Here is an 8,520-nt window from a genome sequence, read left to right on the forward strand (position 1 = left end):
TCTCAGAAATATCTCCCTCAAATTAAGGCCTATGTTTGATACTAGTAGGCTTCTCTTGGCCAGGAATGCCCTCTTTGCTAGTGCTAGTCTACTTTTCATGTCGTCCTTCCTCTGTCCATCATGGGTTATTCTGCTGCCAATATAGCAGAATTCCTTAACTTCATCTGCTGGGTGATCATCAATCCTGATGTTAAGTTTCTCGCTGTTCTCATTTCTGCTACTTGTCATTACTTCATCTTTCTTCAATTTACTCTCAATCCATATTCTCTACTCATTCGACTATTCATCCCACTCAAGAGATCCTGTAATTCTTCTTCACTTTGACTGAGGATCACAACATTATCAGCGAATCTTATCACTGACGTACTTTCAGTTTTTATTTTTATCCCACTCTTGAACCTTTCATTTATTTCTGTAATTGCTTCTTCAATGTACAGATTGAACAGTAGGGGTGGAAGATTACATCCCTGTCTTACATTTTCTTTAATCCAAGCACTTAGTTCTTGGTCTTCCAGCCTTATTGTTACCTCTTGGTTGTTGTATATTACCCACCTTTCCCTACAGCTTATTTGTATTTTTATCGTAATTTTGAACATTTTGCACCATCTGACATTGACAAACACTTTTCCCAGGTCTTGACTCCGTTCTCACCCACAATGTGGGAAAGGCTTGTCTGGTGCCTTTATCTTTCCTAAAGCCAAATTGATCATCATTTAGTAGATTCTCCATTTTCTTTTCCATTTGTCTGTATATTATTGCAACTTATGTGCATGAAATGTTGAGCTGATTGTGCAATAATTTTTGCACCTTTTGGCTCTTGCTTGTTTGGAATTGTATGTGGATGATGTTTTTCCAAAAGTCTAATGGTATATTGCCAGTCTCATACATTCTGCACACCAAGGTGAATAGTCATTATGTTGCCACATCACCCAGTGATTTTAGAAATTCTGATGGAATGTTATCTACCCCTTCTGCCGTATTTGATCTTAATTCATCCAAAGCTCTTTCAAATTCTGATCCCTTATCTCTTCCATGTCAATTTCTATTTCTTCTTCCATCATGTCATCAGACAAGTTCTCCCCTTCATAGAGGCTTTCAGTGTACTCGTTCCACTCACACCCTCTCTCCTCTGAAGTAGAATTTCCATGGCACTCTTAATGTTACTCCCATGCTTTTAATTTCACCAAAAATTGGTTTGACTTCTCTATATGCTGAGTCAGTCCTTCTGACAATCATTTCTTTTTCGATTTCTTCACATTTTCCATACAGCCGTTCCACCTTAGCTTCCCCGCACTTCCCTTTTATCTCATTCCTAAGTGACTTGTATTTCTGTATTTGTGAATTTCTCTGAACATTTATGTACTTCCTTCTTTCATCGATCAAATGAAGCATTTCTTCCGTTACTGATGGTTCCTTTTGAGTTACCTTCCCTGTACCAATGCTTTTCTTTCCAACTTCTGTGATTGCCCTTTTTGGAGATGTCTTCAACTGAACTGCTACTGATCTATTCATTATTGCAGTACCTATAGCCTCACAGAACTTCAAGCATATTTCTTCATTTCGTAATACTTCTGTATCCCACTTCTTTGAGTACTGATGCTTCCTGACTAATCTCTTAAGCTTCAGCCTACTTTTTGTCATTACTAAATTGCGATCTGAGTCTGTATCTGCTCCTGGGTACACCTTACAGTCCGATATCTGCTTTTGGAATCTCTGCCTGACCTTGATATAATCTAACTGGCACCTTTCTATTTTCTCTGGTCTTTTCTGAGTATACCTCCTTGTGATTCTTGAGCAGAATATTTGCTATGAGTAGGTGGAATTTATTGCAGAACTAACTTAGTCTTTCTTCTCTCTCATTCCCTTCCCCTACAACTGCATTCCATGACTATTAAATTTTTATCTCCCTTTATGTACTGAATTACCTATTCAATATCCTCATATATTTTCTCTATCTCTTTATCTTCTGCTTGCAACATTGGCCTGTGTACCTGAATCATTGGTATTGGTTTTGGTTTCCTGTAGATTCTGATGAGAACAATTCTGTCAGTGAACTGTTCACTGTAGCTCACACTCTGTCCTACTTTCCTGTTCATAATAAATCCTACTCCTGTTATACCATTTTCTGCTGCTGCTGCTGTTGATATTACCCAATCCTCATCTGACCAGAAATCCTGAACTTATTTCCATTTCACCCCACTATGTCTAGGTTGAGCCTTAACATTTCCCTTTTCAGATTTCCTAGCTTGCCTGCCACATTCAAACTTCTGCCGTGACTTGTAGATTATTATCTTTTCATTGGTTATTCAGTTTTTTTCTCAAGGTCACCTTTCCCTTGGCTGTCCCCTCCCGGAGGTCTGAATGTGGGACTAGTCCAGAATCTTTTGCCAATGGAGAGTCATCATGACACTTTTTCAGTTACAGGCTGCATGTGCTGTAGACACACATGTTTCTTTAACGCAGTGGTTTCCAATGACTTTTGTGTCCTCATGCCATTGATCTTTGCTGATTCTTCTGCCTGTTATGGGCAGTTTCCCTCCCTAAGGACAAGAGAATGCGCTGAACACTATCCACCCCTCTGCCATCTGTGACAAGACCATTGGCAGAATGAGACTCACTTCATATGCAAGAAGTCTTCTGCTACTATGGCAGATGATTTTTATTAAATATAATTTGAGTAGGGTGAGGTTCAAACCCAGGTCTTTGGACATTTTGATTACTAGTCAAAGACACTACCCCTAGACTGAGATCACACTAGTCATCTAGAAAGTAGTCCACTTCAGCTTCTGCGCACCTCTCCGACATTGCTGCCATTGGTGGAAGCATAGCTGAAAACGGTCTTTTGGTATGTTGTGAAGCTGCTCTGTCAAATTCTGCATAATATCTCCTCTCTTCTGAAATCTGGTCCCCTTCAGAGTCTTTTTCAGTTTAGGGGAAAGGTACAAGTCACTTGGTGCTATGTGAGGGGAATGTGGAGGCTGTCAAACGATAGCCATTTCGTGTTTGGCTGAAACACATTGAATTAATTGAGAATGATGAGTGTGTGCATTGCTGTGGCGAAGGTGGCAACTGACCATTGCCCTTAAGACTGGCCTATTTGCATCTCTCTGCTTCATGGAGGTGATGCTGAACCCCTTGGTAGTACCGCTTATTGACATTAGTACCTTCTGGAGCTTACTCATGATGGACCCTACCATTGGAGTACAAAAAGATGGTTAGCATGACTTCCACATTGCTGCAGACCTGCCTCACTTTTTTGGGTCTCGGGGATGATAGAAACTTCCACTGTGATGACTGGAACTTTGTTTCTGGGTCATAACCATAAACTCAGGACTCGTCACCAGTGACCACTGTGTTAAGAAAGTTGGGATCACTGTTCACTGAATCCAGCATGTCCTGCGTGATCTCCAAATTAAGTTGCTTCTGCTCAGTTCATCTACATTTACACCTACATCTACATTTACACCTACACCTACATCTATATAGATAATCCGCAAGCAGCTGCACAGTGCATGGCGGAGGGTACCTTGTACCACTACTGGTCATTTCCTTTCCTGATCCACTTTCAAATAGAGCAAGGGAAACAAGTGTCTATATGCTTCCTTATTAGCCGTAATCTGTCATATCTTATTTTTGTCATCCTTATGCTCAATGTATATTTGCAGCAGTAGAGTCATTCAGCAATCAGCTTCAAATGTTGTTTCTCTAAATTTTCTCAATAGTGATTCTTGAAAAGAACATCACCTTCCCTCCAGGGGTTCGCATTTGAGCTTCCGAAGCATTTCCATAACACTTACATGTTGTACAAACCTACCTGTAACAAATCCAGCAGCCTGCCTCTGAACTGTTTTGATGTCTTCCTTCAGTCGACCTGGTGCGGATCCCAAATGCTCAAGCAGTACCCAAGAACAGGTCGCAACAGCATCCCCAATGCAGTCTCCTTTACAGGCGAACCACTTTTTCCTAAAATTATCCCAATAAACTGAAGTCGACCATTCACCTTCCCCACCACAATTCTCACATGCTCATATTGATATTTAAACAATGTGACTGTGTCAAGCAGGACATTACACCTTTGATCTTCTTACTCATCCACATCAACTTACATTTTTCCACATTAGGGTTAGCTGCCAATCATCACACAGACTGGAAATTTTGTCCAAGTTGTCTTGTATCTTCCTACAGTCACTCAGCGTCGACACATTACCATACACCATGGTATCACCAACAACCAACCGCACATTGCTGCCCACACTATCCACAAAATCATTTATGTATATATAGAACAACAGCAGTCCTTTCACACTTACCTGGAGCACTCCTGACAATAAGCACGTCACCGATAAACCTTTATCATCGAGGACAATATACTGGGTTTTATCATTTAAGAAGTCTTCAAGAGACTCACATATTTGTGAACTTATTCCATATGCTCGTACCTTCGTTAACAGCCTGCAATGGGGCACCATGCCAAGTGCTTTCTGGATATCTAGAAATATTGAATCAGCCTGTTGCCCTTCATCCATAGTTCAGAGTATATCATGTGAGAAAATCGCAAGCCGAGTTTCACACGAGCGGTGCTTTCTCATTTGTTAGCAGCTTTGGCACAAATTTTACTGAGACCCTCCTGAGATCCAAATTTTCCATTACAATAGAATGTCCAAATTTTCCATTACAATAGAGTGAATGGCTCTAATACTAATTTTAACCTCATCTGCAAGTTCTCGGATTGTGATTTTTTTTGTGCTGCATCATTAGGGTCCTTACATGACCAATAACATCCTCATGTACTTCACTCTTCACTGATGAGTGGCCACCTTTGCAGTGGTTGTATGACTTGTTCATCTGTGTGGTACTCATCGCTTCATCCCCAAATATTTGTTGAACCTTGTGGATTGTTTCAACTCGAGAATTGCCAAGCTTAAAACAAAATTTGATGCAATAATTCTGTTCCATTTTTTCATGTCATTTTTCCCACAACACAAAATCTGATGAGTTCCACTTACATGTGTTCATTTGTCAATGGCCAGCCAGTGACCAGTTGTTTTCACAGTGTGAAAAAAAGCAGGCATTCACACTACGTTTCCCTACAAACATAGAGAGAGTGAGCATCCTGATGCCATTGTCAGTTTCAACAATAAAAAAATAAAGTTGGATACTTTTTGAACAGCCCTTGTACATTAAATGAAACACAGCATACAAAATTCCTTGGGGTTCAGCTTGATAACAAGTTAAAATAGAGTCCACACAGAGACATACTAAACAAGAAGCTCAATTCAACAAGTTAACACTTAAGGGTTTTATCACATTACATGACCTACTGCTGAGAATGTTGGCTTATTTTTGCATATTTACACTCCATTTTGTCCTAGGGAATTATATTCTGGTGTAGTGCATCTAAAAAAATAAAATGTTTATTCAGCTAAAATGTGGTAAGGGTATCGTGTAAGGTAGATAACCATATATCATGCAGAATGCATTTGAATGGTCCTTGAATGCTTACAAAGCAGAAAAGATGGAGATCATTGCTTACAATTTAGTCATACAATGAGCTGGCCTTATTGCCACATCCACACACTAAGTTCAGGAACGAGCTGTGGAATATACATTTATTCTTTGCAAATTAACACCCAGTGCATACTGTAGGCGAGCTCGCAGTAAGCTCGACCCACATGGTCCTTGGCTTGCAGAATTAAACTAAGGAATACATTGTGCTTGACTTGAAGGGTGCCATGTCTTTTGTAAATATTAAAAAACAACACAAATGGCGCCAAAATAACATCTGAAATGTGTTTGTGGAGAACCTGCACTAAACTTGATCCATGTGGTCTGCAGATCCCTGAGCCCAACTAAGAAAATGCACCATCCACACAATATGGTGGCTCACCGCTTTGCCTTCCTTGCACCTATACACTTCACACCATTGCCAAACTTTTGCACAATGGTAAATGCACGGACTAGCAGATGCCAGGAGCCACTCAATTTGAACTGGCTGTGAATTGCTGTTCTGCCATTTGTGTATTTTGCTGCCCCACAGATCACCGCTTGAAGAGCAAAACTTGGTAGCTACAAGAAAGAGCAGGCAGGCAGCCTGTAACTAACATATATGATGAGGGTTTGGTCCCCGCATGCCTCATAGTGATGTCAGCATGAACGCAATGGCAGCAGCTTTGTTGGTGGTGACTGGGTGGCGGCACGGTAATGTCAGCACTGAGCTATGGCAGCGAGCCAACCGTGCACACGGTGGAAGTGTTCTTACGCATCTGGATAGTGACAGCAAGAACAATCAGTGCTGGCTGTGAACAACCAAGAGCATAGTGAGTGTTGTGCTGCACAGCTAAATGGGGCAGCCTGGGCTGGTTGTCATTCCAAAATGAAAGCTGTATTTTTATTATAGTGCTGATACCTGCTCTTGATGCATATTCAACCTAGGAAACATATCCCACTGTCCATAGTATTATGTGGTGTAGGCATGAAAGTTGCAGGTCCCATGAAAAGACATCAACTCGAAGAACACTAATAACACTGGCAGTTAATGCAACGTAATAAAATAAAGTGTTCACAGGTTGCACTGTTCAGAACAATGCAAAATTACTCAATATTCCCACTGCAACTTCCAGATCTGTGACAGACAAGCCCAGCAGTGTAGAGGGAGATGCCAAGAGCTTGACAGGAAAGCAAATGAGGAAACTGATGTGGAAGTTGATCCATCAAAGCCCAACACAATGAGGCACTGGGGTGGAAACGCAGGTCCAGAAGCTGTGACCGACAAGCAGCCGGTGACATGAGGCAAGATGTCCAGAGCCTGATTGTTCGTGATCAGCTGATGACGTGGCCTGCTGGAGACAGTGTCTCTTTAGCAAGTGGCGGTAGAGGTGCCAGATTCCAACCCAGTACGGATGCTGGGGGCACAAACAGACCACATTGGGTGATAGGACATGGTTATGATGCAGCACAGGCATTTGAAGTAGACCTGGTGGCCTGTGCCCCTAACATAGTCTAGCAGCAGCTGTGGTGAGGATTTTCCAGGTGTCTGTGGTGGGTATAATCTAGGCAGGTGCTCCAGCTGGCTGGGCGAAGTGGGATGAGGCTGAGGTGCACTAACCAGCATGGTGTCAGTTGGTAGTAGGTGCATTGTGACAGAGTATCTCTGTGTCAGTGGGAGTATTCGGGGATGGCGATTGCATCATTCAACATTATCATAATGCATGGCCTGAAGTCCTTATGCGACAATAACATCCCTGTAATAGACTGGCCTGCACAAAGTCTTGACCTGAATCCTATAGAACAACTTTGGGATGCTTTGGAATGCCGACTTCATGCCAGGCCTCAGCGACTGATATCAATACCTCTCCTCAGAGCAGCACTGTATGAAGAATGGGCTGCCATTCCCCCAGAAACCTTCCAGCACCTGATTGAAAGCTGTCATGAAGCCTAAGGGTGTGCCAACTCCATATGAATTCCAGCATTACCGATGGAGGGCACCACGAACTTTTAAGTCATTTTCAGCCAGGTGTCCAGATACTTTTGATCGCACAGTGTACATACATGAATATGTGTATGTCACTGCTGCAACTGCATCATGTCACATTTGAATATGAAAGTTTTCAAAATATGTTATCATAAAACCCTTATTTCATTTCCTTGTGACATCTCTGTCACAGCCCATCATCTGCATGAAAAGTATATTTTCAGCATGTCACAAAATGCATTCACCCCCACTTGCACTCTGTTGCTGAAGGTCCACTCCCCCTCTCCACACATCCAGTAGGCAAGGTCATTTTTAATAAGTTAGTGTGGTGTGGTGGCTGTGCTGGCTACTGGTTGACTTAACATGTTGCTAGCCAATAAGAGTTTACTAGCCGGAAATGGGTGATGTTTCAAGTATGACTGAGCATATTCTTCGAGATGCAGTGTATGAATTTAAAAGGTTGACAAGCGATATTTTTGCTGAACACAGTGCATCGAAAATACATGCAAAATGATGAGACTGAGTTATAAGTGTCACAAGAAAAGATGATGGCTGTGTCCCTTGGTCATATATTGGCTCCATCCGGAACACTCCGCATTGACTGTTTTGTTTTTCAATTACCACTGCAACCTAGCAGTAGTTGTATCACAATTGCGCAGTGGAGCAAAATGTTGGTAGTTGTGTTGACAGTACTGATCATGGATGACATCAGCACTTCCTCTCTCACATCTCTCCTCTCCACAACGACCTAAAATATTCTCTTAACTCCCCCACCACCTGTGGTGTGAATCATTTGTCTTTTGTGCCACTTGGAAGTAGTTCAGTCACGCCAAATGTCAATAGGAAGAAAAAGGAATCAAGTCAAGCGAGACGTCAAGTAAGAACTGAGAATTAAGGTAAACCTTAATAGGAAGAAATGTACAAATCAGGGAATTTTTATTATTGATCTTATGGGTCAAATCGGCGAATGTAAAATCGAAGTTCCACTGTATTAACAAAATGATGAGGTCCACAATAATCTTAAAACGGATCAGTGGCAATGACACTCC

Source organism: Schistocerca nitens, chromosome 6 (assembly GCF_023898315.1).
Source record: "Schistocerca nitens isolate TAMUIC-IGC-003100 chromosome 6, iqSchNite1.1, whole genome shotgun sequence".
In the NCBI taxonomy this organism is placed as follows: domain Eukaryota; kingdom Metazoa; phylum Arthropoda; class Insecta; order Orthoptera; family Acrididae; genus Schistocerca; species Schistocerca nitens.